Source organism: Octodon degus, unplaced genomic scaffold (assembly GCF_000260255.1).
Source record: "Octodon degus isolate 3935 unplaced genomic scaffold, OctDeg1.0 scaffold00007, whole genome shotgun sequence".
Lineage (NCBI taxonomy): Eukaryota > Metazoa > Chordata > Mammalia > Rodentia > Octodontidae > Octodon > Octodon degus.
In genome coordinates, this window is record NW_004524583.1 from 13,468,882 (window position 1) to 13,481,019 (window position 12,138).

The window sequence follows — 12,138 nt, forward strand, 5'->3', positions numbered from 1 at the left end:
AAACTGATTGGGAGTCTACCCTGAGGCAGCGGGAAGGGTGAAAGTAAATTATGTCCTGGGCTGAGTTGGAGAAGTGGAGAGGTGGTCTTGGGGAAGATGGGCTTTGCTTTAAGGGCCTCAGCCATATTAGATGACCACCATGATGATTTTAGCAATTCATACTAGGGCCAGAACCTATCAGCATCAACTTTGCAATCCTCCTGCCTCAGCCCCTCCATATCTGAGCTTACAGGTGTGTGCCACCAGGTTCAGCTTTGATTCTTAATAAAAGATCAATGGGAGATGTATAAAAGGGGAGAAAAAAAAACTATTTAAAAAAGGAAGTACATACTAAAAAATTTCAGAAGGATCTCAATAAATAATGATTCAAGAGTTTTATGTTTAGAGTTTTAAAGAAAAATAATTTCAAACCATAGAGGTAGACCAAGTTATACAGCAGGAAACTTGTACTACTAGGAAAAAATTTGTGTGATGATAAAGTTCAGAGTTCTTTCCAAATAAATATTGTTTGATACAGATAATCATATGAGAGCATGCCTGACCTGCTACTGAAAGATACGGTTAGGCCAATTTGGGACTGATTTAAAGTACGGTGGAGAGGAAGTAAGGGTTTAAATCTCCCTGAATATCCACAGAGCAGTTGGGCACTGCGGATGTTTGCTGTGTCATAACACCTAGCGCCCACTTCCCCTTCTGTCACACTCCAATTTCCTTTTTGGGGGCCGCTCTTTTCCGGCTAGAATACAATCTGTGGGTATTGCTGGTAACTGGGATATCCGTAGACCCAGTTAGGCCAATGAGACATTGCCTAAAAGAACATGAATTTTGAACAAATGGACAAAAAGAAGGGACATACTGGGAATTTCAACCCATCCAAGTAGAGGATTCTGGCCAGGAGGATTGATTCTTGTCTAGATTCTGGAAACTTGCTCACTTCTTTTCCATTTCTAAGACTGCCTTTCCAGCCATCCCATGCTGTGAGTTCCCTACACATCCTTGTGTTAAACTCTCATTCGCTTGTTACCCAGAAGGAGTTGCGTTGCACGCACCCAAAGAACCTTGGTAAGTATAATGGCACCAGGGAACGGTGGTACCAACTTTGGTCGGCTTACTAAGTTCTGCTGTGACCTGTTATATGGCCTGACCCCAGCAAAAGCATATCTTCTGAGGGGTATGATGCAGAGGCTTAACCCTGAAGCAATGGCACTAGCCCAGGGTTCCTCCACACAGCTACAAATACTCGTGTTCTTTTTTGATTTTCCTGGAATATTTAGTGTTTCACTCAGTAGTGTGAACTGTTCCCAAAATGGACATCAGAACCCTGGCACATCAAATGGCTCCCAGAAAAAAAAAAAGGGCTCCCAGGGATGAATTTGTAGTTGGAATCAATAGAGCGAATCAGCCTGGTGCTCACAAGCCCCACTGGTAGATCCATGGGTCAATATCACATGCTTGGAAATGTGATTCCAATGTACTAGCTGCCCTTGAGAGAAGTTAGTGGAAAACAGCAGAGGATTTGCCAGGTGCTGGAGTGGGAATATGTGGGAACTAAAAATGACAAGAGAGGCTGGGGAGATAGCTCGGTGGTCTAACAAGCACCTGCCTGGCAAATGCAAGGACCCAGGTATTGCATGCTAAGTTGGCCCTGGAACCCTAGGCATGCTGTGCTGACCCCAAAACCAGGCTTGGTGCCACATGCCTGTAATCCCAGTGCTGGGGAGGCTGAGACAAGAGGATCACTATGAGGCTGAGCTGTATAACAAGACCCTATACTAGAATAAATACATTAAAAAAATTAATAACAGAGAAGGGAGATATGCTGGAGGTAAGGATGCAGGGGAAGGAAATCAGAAGATGTGGGAACTGATGGCAGAAAGCCCCTGGGCCGCCATGGCGGAGAACACGAGTGTGACACAACATGAGGAGCAGCCGATGCCCTGGACTGGCTATTCAGCTCACTTTTAAAAATCAATGCTAATAATTAGTGTTTAATTTTAACTCTGCTGTCACCAGAGCCCAGCCTCTTTTGGTCATTTATTATCCCCTGTGCTCTGACCTGGCGATTGCTCTGTGTGCCCACCATCGTAGGAAGGGGGATGATAGGGAGGTAAAGAATATGAGGACTGTAGACTGAAATCAAAGCTAGAGAATGTTTTAACTTTGATTCTATCACTTGTGATAGAATCAAAAGGAAAGTTGCATAACCTAAGTAACTGGACACCAGCATCCTCCTCTATAACATGGGGAGGTAGTAATAATTATGCATACAAGGGCTGGGTGTGTAGTGCAGTGGTAGAACACTTGCCTGGCATGGATGACACCCTAGGTTCAATCCCCTAGCACTTCCAAACAAAAGCAAGCAACAACTACCAAACCATATAAAGCACTTAGTAATTCCCCTGGTACATTAGTGCTCAGTAAATATTAGTTATGATTATTAAATTTTAAAATGCTTATTGAGCATCCACAATGTTCCAGGCACTGTTATAGTCATTGAGATACATTCATGAGCAAAACAGACAAAGATCTTTTTTTTTTTTTGTGGAACCGGGAATTGAACTCCGGTCCTTGCGCTTGCTGGGGAAACACTTATTCTACTGAGCCATCTCCCCAGCCCCAGACAAAGATCTGCACCTCATGGGATTTGCATTCCAGTGGGGGTGGGTGGGAAGGTGCCAGAGACAACATTGGTATTATTGATTCTGACCCAATATTCACCCACTCCACTGAGCTTTCTGAAATTCCTCTAAATCTTATCTTCTTCTTTGAACATTCTGTTCACTGTCATGCTTTGTCTAAAGCCTGATTGGCCCTGAGGATGTAGTTTTTCCCACAGCACTCAAAAAACGAGGTTGCTTTTTCTACTACTGTCTACACAAGTCCCAGAGTTTGAAGATAAACTAATCTTCAAACTAATCGCTTGTCACTAGTAATTCCAAACTCCTCTTCTTTTATCCTCAAGAGACTGGAGCTCTTTGGATGTTCTTGTGGTTTAGATCTAACCCCCCTCCCGCCCCCTAAGTTCATGTGTTCAGAAATGGGGCTTTGGGAAGGTGGTCCGGTCATGGGGTGCTGTACTTGTTAATGGATCAATTCAGCGGCAGACCTGAGGGTGCTTGTAGGAAGTGGGGACAGGCAGGAAGAGGCAGGTCACCAGACTGTGATCTGCAAGGGTCTCTCTCTCTCTCCTCTGAGACTCCCTCTCAGATCTCTGCCTGTCCACCAAGACCCAAGCAGCTCTTCCTCCACCAGACCTTTCCACCATGCCCTTCCGGCCTGGGAGCCACTGGACTAAACTAACTATGGTTGGAACCAACTACAGACTATGTAAAGCCCATGAGTCCAAGTAAACCTGTCTTCCTTTGAGTTGTAAGGGCCAGGTATTTTGTTCTAGCAATGTGAAAAGGACTAAATCTAATGGCTGGTCCTTCTGACTGCCTAACCCTTCCCTTATCGTGATGCTGTCACCAACAACCTTTGCATTTTTTTCTCTTAAATAGTTTAGCAAAACTATAATGGGCTAAGAAACACCTGAAGCTGCTCCACTCAAACTGTCCTATAGAACAGGGGAGGAATTGTCTGCAGGGCTATGGTAGTGGCTCTCCTCATAGCTTTGGCAACAGCATAGACAACTCCACACTGGTAAACCTTAGCGCAAACCTAACTCGAGCCAGCAAACTGAGGCTGAAGACCTTTTCAAAACAATACTTTCAAAATTTCAGGTATAAAAGTAGACATTTAGTAAGGATTTGAAAATATAAAGAGTATGAAGAAAAATGCAAATGACCTTATAATCTCTTTCAGGAACAATCATAATTGATAGTAAATTTCCTTCCAGGGTTCTTTCTGGGCATACACTTATTAGCTGACTTCTTGCAGTTTTTCTAGCTAGATGATTGTATAAATTGGAAGCCTTGGTGCATATGAGAGGCTCTCGTATTTATCAGAAGGACAGCCATTGCTTGCATGCTGCATATGCGGGTGCTGGACGCCACATGGGTGCTTGCTCTACGTAGCTCTAGGCCTGCAACACCGATAGGCACAAGGAAGTTTTCCCTGTTTGTAGAGAGGTTATATAATTTGTCTAAATCACACAGACTAAAAGGAGGAACAAAAACACAAGTCTGGGTGTGTCCTCATGGCTTATTCTCTTTCGCTAACAATGTGCTGCTTCCCAGGGGCTCGGGCGCCTCCCTGCCGCTGTTGCTCTCAGTGACTCCCCAGAGCAGCAGTCCCTGTGTCTGACTGCAGCTCAGCTGGGTCGCAGGCCCCAACTGGCTGCCCCAGAACACAGAAATTGCCCACTCCTTTGTCCCTCTTTGTCACACTCTCTCTCCTTTCCCTGTACTTCCCCATATGCTAGAGGTCAAGAAGCTAAATTGTCCAGCTTGCTGGGTTAGCTCAGATAGCTGTTCTGATGAGTTTTGCTTTGATCAAATATTGTAATTCAAACCTCTTTCAGGGGGATCAAGTTAATGAAAACCCAAGAAACCCAGTTCTATGGTGGCAGTTTTACTACACCAAAGAGTAAGAGGGCTTTTTTTTTTTTTTTTTTTTTTAGTTGTTGTTGTTCTTACTGTGGTTTGTAGTTGGAACTTTGAGCAGACATAAATTTCTTCTCTCCTGAACTTTGTGATCTGCCCAAGAAACCTCTCTTAGGCAAGCCACAGACCAAAGTACCCTGCAGCCGCCCCCTAGCAGCCACTAAGAGCCACTTTCTCGGACAGACCCAGGCCACATAGTTATCAGGAGAGGTGGCTTTCAAACCCAGAAGGGGCAGTCTATTGTGAGTGGCTTCTGTCCAACATAAGCAGTGTCCCAGACACTAGGGATGCCTTCTGGCTGGACACGAACCAGTTTTCTCCCCTCTCCTTTACCCCTTTTGGGGAGCAATGGTCTAAGTCCCAAGGAACCAAGTGGCCTAGTAGCAGAGGCCGGAGGCTGGCTGCGGAGCGAGCCCCCAACCCTGCACAGAGGGCCGCCTGGCAGAGGTCTCTGTGCCAGGCGATGTGAGTCAGGCTGGGTTGCTGGTGGGTGTGAACAGCCATGGAGATGGCCTCTCTCACCACACTTACATAACTCCAGACACAGGCTTGTCCTCCCCAGCGAGCAGTCATTCTGTCTGTGGCGCACCAGAACTGACTTCCTGCAGGCGTTGCTTGTGGGCAATTCTTCTCAGTTGCTAGAAGTATAACACATGAAGCAAACCATGAAGAAGCTGGCTTTCCTGATGTGTCAAATGACTTTCCCTAAGGTTGGGGACCCACTTAATAATAGGAACAAGAATGAGAATAATAAATGAACATATCCACGGCCTGAACATGTACTGGACACTTCTCAAATCCTTTGACACATATACTGTATTAAATCATGGATTTTACAGATAAGAAAACTGAGGCATGAGTTTAAATGACTTTGTCAGTGTCACAGAGTTAGTGTCTCAGCCATAACCCCAGGAGTTCTAGTTTCTTAATCCAGATGCAAAGTTCAATTTGGAGGCTCATGTGAGAAGAATAATGGAAGGTTGGAGAAAACCACAAATCACAAATATTTTCCAGCAGATAGCTTTTCAGCCCTAAGGGTGGCCCAGGCTGGCTCCTGGTATTTAATATTTAGCATGATATTTGTATCATGCTAATTTCATATTTCAGAGCTCATGGAGGTCACAGCTTGCTAGCTGGAAAGAAAGAAAATTCTCTCAGACCCTGTCTGAGCTACTTCTCTCATTACTGAGACAAAATACCTGACACCAAAGTTAAAAGGGAAAAAGTTTATTTCTCTCACCGTATGCAGAGGTTTTAGTGTATAACCGCCTGACCTGGGGGCAGGGTGGCTTGGCAGAGGGGCACTGTGGAGGATAACAGTTCAAGGCAGGAAGAAGACAGAAAAACAAAGCAAGCACAGGGAAGATAGGCCTCTGTCTGTCCCTTGTGCTGTATCCAGGCTACTGGGATTAGGGCCATGCCAAACCCATCAGAGGACTGATTCAGTAATCATACACCCTTAATCCCAGCACCACACACTCTAGATCCAGCCACCTCTGAAAAGGCCCCACCTATGACCATATGAGGCTTTGGTGGACACATCTAGACTCAAACCGTAACATTCTTTACCTAGCCCCCTATAGATTCATGGGCATATATTTTTTTTTAATGTAAAAGGCATTTAGTCTATCTGTAAGAGTCACCAAAGTTACCAGTTTTAGCATTTCTGAAAAGTCGAAGTCTAACATTTCTTCTGAGTTTTAAAGCAAACTCTTAGCTGTGAGCCCTCGTATAAAGGAAAAGGAACTTAAATACTTTTAACATTGACTGGTACAAGATAAACATTATTTTTTTGTTTTATTTTGTTTTCCTTTGGTACCAAGGTTTGAACTCAGGACCTTGCACTTGCCAGGCGGGTGCTTATGCTGATGAGAACATGAGTTTTTAAAAGGTATACATAGGAGTACATAAAGAAATGGGACCAAGCGGTCTTCAAGGGCAAACATTAGATCTTGCATGTTTTATGTCTAGCATCTAAGGCAATCTGTGGCAAGATATGAACTCTTGGGTGGCTTGGGTGGCTCTGCCCCTAAGGTGGTGGTGATGGTAACACTCATGGCTTCTCTCTCTCTTCACAGTTTTTCTTAGCCCATCAATGTTTTTAGCTTCTCTAAACTTCTGGGATCTCTACTACCCCCCTGGGCTCACACTCACAGCTTCGTACACTGCCCTCTCGGGGCCACACTGGCATCACAGGATCTTCTTCTGAAATCTGGGTGGAAGCCTTTCTGATCCCATAACTCATATATTCTGCAAAAACCAGCACCATGTGGATGGTGCCAAGGTCTGCTGTCAGCTGGAGCAGTAGCCAGGTTTTTTCTTTCCCTTGGTTCTAGGGGCCTAGTGCCTATGATCTAAATCTCAAGGAACAACCTTTTTAGGCCACTGCCATTCTGGAACATGGTTCCCTGGGGCTCTCTTTTTAAAGCAAAGTCTCTTACTTTTATAATTTTGAGGCTGAAAAGTGTGGAATCCTGCTGTTTCCTTTAATGCCCTCAGACCATAATTTTTTATTGCCCAGCAACGCAGATCTCCTCTACTCTATCTTTGTGGTTTATAGTTTTACTGGAGCTTCTTTTTAAGTGTTTTAAGTTATTTTTCTGGGCTCTTTGCTTTTGATTTTCAACATAAATCTGGATAAAAGCCCCCATTACTAGCCATGCTGCTATCTCAACATTAGACTGCATGAAATTTCTTCTGCCAGATTAGTTTGCCACCCTTAACCTTAGTGTCAGGCAACCTCAGTCTCTGGACCTGAGCAAAATGTAGACAAACTTTCTGCCAAGGTATAATACACATTGTCTGGAGCCCGACAGCGGATACAGTCCTTTCCAACAGAAACCTGTAAACCCTGGTCTTTACAGGCATCATTTCTGTCAGCATTCTGGTTTTCAGAGCTTTGGCCAGAATTTCCCATTAAGTATAGCCTAAGGTATCCCTCTTTTTTTTTTTTTTTTTTTTTTTTTTCTTTTTTCGTCTTTTTGAGACAGGGCTTCCCTATGCAGTTCAGGCTGGGCTTCAGCTCACTTTGCAGCCCAGACTGGTCTCAGACTCACAAAGATCCTACTGCCTCAGACTCCCAAGTGCTAGGATTACAGCCATGTGCCACCACATCTAGCCTAAGCTCTACTTTTTTAGCTGACATCTTCAAACCTTTCAAAACTCTTCTTGTAAGCCAGTCTCAAAGGCTCCTGAACCACATCATTAGGTATAGTCAAGAAATAACCCCACTCCTGGTAACAATTTTTTTAAGTTACTTTTCTTGCTGCTGAGCAAAATACCTGGAATTAAAAGAGAAAAGGTCTATTTAGCTCACAGTTTATAGAGGGTTTTGCTGTATCATCACTTGGCTCCAAGGCAGAGTAGCTTGGCAGAAGAGTATGGAGAACAAGAACAGTTCATGGTGGCCAGAAGACTGCAAAAGCAAGCCATCAAGGGAGGAGACGAGCCTCTTTCTGTACCAGGATTGGTGGTGGTGGGGTTGCTAAACCAATCAGTGGACTGAGTTAGAACTTATACACCCTTAATCACAGAATCACACTTTAGATTCAGCCACCTCTGAAAAAGCCTCACCCATGAATGTATGAGGCTTTTGGGGAGATATCTAGTCTCAAACCATAGCAGATCCTATGCTGGTTTCTTGGGTAGATGTGAAGAACTAGTCATTGTAATGCCATAGGGTATGGCGACCACATTGAGGAGAGGACTTGGCACACTGTCTACAGGCAGAACATCATTTATCATGAAGAAAACCCAAACCAGAGAGATTCTGATGGTGAAGTACTCACATGTGGGTGAGGCCTGGCCAAGAAACTAATTGTCCTATAATCTGATGGTTAGAAATGATGATAATCCTGAGCTATAGTAGTTTCTTATTGTTGTTCTACTAAATTACCACAGACACAGTGGTTTAAGGCAACACAAATTTATTATTTTATACTTCTGGAAGTTAGAAGTCTGACACCAAGCTAAGATTAAGGAACCATCAAGATAGTTTTTTAAAAATTTTTTAAAATTTATTTATTTATTTAGTGCAGGGTCACATTAGTTTGCCACCCTTAACTTTAGTGTCAGGCAACCTCAGTCTTTGGACCTGAGCAAAATGCACACAACTTTCTGCCAAGGTATAATACACAGTGGAATGTGACCCTCACTATGCAGCTCAGACTCACGGTGATCCTCCTATCTCAGCCTCCTCAGCACTGGAAGTACAGGTGTGTGCCACCATGCCCAGTTCTGGTGGCCCACAGAGCATGTGGTAGCAGGGATCGAACCTGGGTCCTGCACTTGCCAGACAAGTGCTTAGATCACCAAGCTATCTCCCAGCCCAGGGTAGTGTTCCTTTCTGGAGGCTCCAGGGCAGAAGCCATTTTTCTCTCTTTTTACAGCTTCTAATGGCTTCTTTTCATTACTGGGCTTATAGCTCCTGTCATCTCAAAACCAGCAATGGCTCACTGAGTCTCTGTCTTATTCCACATTTAAGGAACCTTGTGATCACATTGGGTCTACCCAGGTAATAGTCCAGCTACCTTCCTTATGTTAAAGACTACTGAAACACAGCCTTAATTTCACATGCTACCTTAATTTCTCCTGTTACATAAGATATGCACATGTTTCAGGAATTAGGATGTGGGGTGTTGTGGGAGGTCATTATCATTCTTCTCCCTTTCCCCTTTCCTGTGGTGGGGACTGAAAATATCACAAATGCTAGGCAAGAACTCTAGCACTGCTTTGCACCCCTTGCCCTATTCCACCTTTTGAGGAACTGAAACACTTTAAAGTCTAGAGTTAGACCCCTGGGATTAAATCACCAATGCGGGCAGCCTGGAACCCTCCTAACCAATCACTATACAGGACAATTTATAGTAGAATGTGAATATTCTCCAGTAAATTCAGCTCTAAAATCTCAAAAGAGAGACTGGGTGTGGTGGCACGTGCCTGTAATCCCAGCTCTTGGGAGGCTGTAAACAGGTGGATCACTATGAGTCCAATCTATTAGTGAGACCCTGAACATCCTGTGGACCCTAAAAAAAAAAACAACAAAACCCTCAAAAGAACGGATCTAGAACATTCCCTAGCCATGTGTCTTGGATGTGTTTGTTAGGCTCCCTTTATTTAAAGCCAGCATGATTCGTTGGCCCATGTCCTGGGGTAGCAAGTGCAAAGCTTTCAGCCTGCTTCCATTACCTGGCCTTGAAATAACTTGGCAAGAGTGAGCCCCAGCCACAGTCCTCTCTTCATGGGAGTCAGGGCCTACTCAGTCTAGTTACTGACCTTTCTGTTCTGCTTTGGTGGCCACTCACTGTTGGGCTGTCAGCCTGAAAAGGAGTAATTTTAGAATGTGAAGCATCCGGCACTTGGTCCAACAGCGGCATGACTTAGGGGCTGTGATTATGCAAACGTTACATAAGACGCGAATGTGACCCTCTCATCTTACAGCCCTTCTAATGCCACTAGACCATTGCTATTTACCCCATCTTGAGTGCGACAGTCACTTTCCTTAATAACAGCCCTTTCTGTGCTGCTCTGTAGGAATACCGTTCCTATAGGCTATTTCTTATAGCCAGGGCAGACTTCAGTTGGGCAAATGACAGGCAGATGAGAACTGGGTGCTTACACCAGGGCCAACAGAAGGTTTCTGGCGCAGTTTGCGTTAGGGACAAAAATAAGCAGAGTGGGTTCTCCCTGGGCTCTTTGGCACCTACTGTGTGCCCTAATCCTAATTGAACTCCTGGACAGCACCTCCGTGGCCTGACAGACAGCCATAGCTATTATCTCAAAATGTTTCCTGGACAGTCTGTCTCATGAGTGGACCACTCTAACCAGCCCCAACTCACGCCCTCACTTTGTGGCAGTGTTGAGTGCCACAGGACTATTCTCTGGTGCTGTAATCTTTCCCTTTGGGTTCCCCTCCCCACCCGGGGGCCTCTTGCTTCCCTTTGACTTCCTGCCAGGCGTTCTGCTTCCCACTCCCAGCTGTAGTCACTCAGCCAGTCATCACTGCCAAGCCCAGAGGAATCCTGGAGCGAAAAATCTTACCTCCCAGTGGCACCAGGACTGCATAAATCCCCCAACTATGCACCCTGAAGCAAGAGTCCCAGTGACTTGCTCTCGCTAAATTTCAGCTGAGGAAAACCATTCCAATGGCAAGTGAGGAAGATTATCAGAGCACGGTGTTGTGCCACATCAAACCCATTCTGGGCCTTATCTAATCAGGGAGCCTTCAGTAGCCACGCAGGGGCTGTTTCTGCAAACTGCCTGGGAGAGGCCTTGATTTTAAATGCAAAATAATGGCTCTTTTGGCACAGGCAAAGTTGGTTGGGTCGGCAGCTGGAGGTCTGGCTGACCTCTGACCCCCTCCCACAGTTCCTCCTGAGTGGTACTGCACAACACTAAGCCGCCCTCAAATCCCAGGCTCTAATTGGCTCTGGTTTGTTTTGCTTTTCTCTTCTACCCAGAGCTTCAAAAGGCACTTCAATAATTGTTTGAGGCATGAAAAAGGCAGGTTTCAGCTTTCCTAACTGGAATTGGAGGTAATTACTGTCTTCCACACACGAGCTGGTACATGCTTGCAATCAGATGGCCCTGGGTGTTTATAGGATGGCCGGGCCTGGGAGCCAGGGGAGGGTTACAGAGCTCCCAAAAGCCCTTTCAGAGATGAAAGAACCCGGGCATTGCAGAAATGGTCAGGGAAGCTTTCTTGTCTTTTGCTGTCACCCTGAAACAACTGTTCCTTAACCTTATCCTGAAAACTTAGGAAGAGTTGTGGGTTTTCTCTCTCAAGAGACAGAAGCTGACATACCACCTCACTCTGGTCTTGTTGGCAATCAGCAGCCATGGGCTTGGCCAGGCTCTTCTCCTGTCCAACTTCAGAACAAGCCAAACCCAATCAGGGTTGGTAAAAGCTCTTCAGAGAACCAGAACAGGGGTTAGGTTTTGTACTCCTAGAACAGCAAACCCAAACATAGGCAGTCTCTTCTTTGCGGCTTGAGTGTGGACGTGAAAGTGAGACTGTTCCAAACCCCAGCCTGTCTTCCTGCGTGCACAGGGGGCCAACTCACATATACAACCCTCTGCAGCCTCACCTGTAGTTGTGGACAGTAACTGACCTGGCTTGACGGGTGGCTGTGAGCTCGAGAGGAGGTTAACCCATGTGGACTGCTGGCATCCAATCTGTGCTCCATAATGCCCGATGCGAGCCACCGTGATGGTCAGAGGGTTGGCTTCCAGCGCCAAAGGAACCATTACATTCTGGGCATTTTCAAAACTCTGGAGATTCAGAAACAGAGGCAGAAGCTGAGGCTGCCGCTGCACACCTGTAAGCCCAGCACGCTGAGACAGAGGCAAGGAAATTGCTGGTTCAAGCCCTGTGTAGGCAGACGCAGGGGCCCAGAGTTCGATCTCCTGGCCTGCTGTGCCAGCCCTGCCCCCAAGGCATGCTGAGATGGTAATTGAGACTGGGTGTGGTGGCATGCACTGTAATCCTAGCACTTGGGAGGCTGTGAGCAGGAGAATCACTATGAGTATGGTCTATGCAGTGAGATCCTGTACACCCTGTACACCCTGTCCTAAAAAAAAAAAAAAAAAAAATGTC